This window comes from Etheostoma cragini, chromosome 2 (assembly GCF_013103735.1).
Source record: "Etheostoma cragini isolate CJK2018 chromosome 2, CSU_Ecrag_1.0, whole genome shotgun sequence".
In the NCBI taxonomy this organism is placed as follows: Eukaryota; Metazoa; Chordata; class Actinopteri; order Perciformes; family Percidae; genus Etheostoma; species Etheostoma cragini.
In genome coordinates this window covers 3,915,216-3,915,970 of record NC_048408.1, presented here as the reverse complement: position 1 = coordinate 3,915,970, position 755 = coordinate 3,915,216, and the positions used below count along the sequence as shown (strand labels likewise).

The window sequence follows — 755 nt, the reverse complement described above, 5'->3', positions numbered from 1 at the left end:
TGTCTTTTGTGGTTTTTTGAAGTTATTGAACACATTCAGTCAATCATCCTCTTCTGACATAAAAAACAGGTTTCCTCCGAAAGGCAGCCGTCATCTTTGAATTGTAAATCACACTGAAAAATAAAAGGAGGTAAAATAACTTAATCGTGACTATCTGGTTGCATGTTCTGTGTTTGTGTTTGATTCACAGGGGATTGTTTAAAAGACGAGTGACCATAACTGACTCCTTCTCTCTCCTCCCTCCGTCCCTACAGCTTCCTTCATCTTTCAATCAGTTGCTTCTGAAGGGTTTGGAAAACAGCACATGTAAGTCATTTTGATTTTTATTCTTCCCACTTTATCTTTTCTTCTTTCCCTCGTGGCTTCCATTTCCTTCATATTCTTTCTTCTCGCTGTTGTTTCTTCCTTCCATCATTCCTTGCTTCCATTTCATTCCTTTCACATTCTCTTCTTCCCACAGTTATTTATTTCCATTCTTCCTCCCCAACCTCTTTTCTTTTTCTTTCCTTCCTTCCTTCCCTCTCCTCTTCCACTCTTTTTCATTCCTTGCTTCATTGTCTATTTCCATCTCCTTCCTTTTCTTTCTCCCATCCCCTTTGTTCACACCTCCCTTTTTTTTCCTTCCATCATACTGTTATCCCATAATCCAAAGCTCCACAGAGGGGTCCGGCTCCCTACCCGCTCTACCCACCCTCCTATTGATGCTATCAAGGGGTGTGTGTGTGTGTGTATGTGTGTGTGTGTGTGTGTGTGTG

At 41.3% G+C, this 755-nt stretch overlaps 1 long non-coding RNA gene across 1 annotated transcript in view; it reads right to left on the bottom strand.

Moving 5' to 3' along the window:
* Positions 1 to 264, bottom strand: part of LOC117958370 — an 11,611-nt gene extending 11,347 nt beyond the window's left edge. Inside the window, exon 1 of the long non-coding RNA XR_004659708.1 lies at positions 253 to 264. This is a non-coding gene — a long non-coding RNA (uncharacterized LOC117958370). The remainder of the gene's footprint in view (positions 1 to 252) is intronic.
* Between the last annotated feature and the right edge of the window lie 491 nt (positions 265 to 755).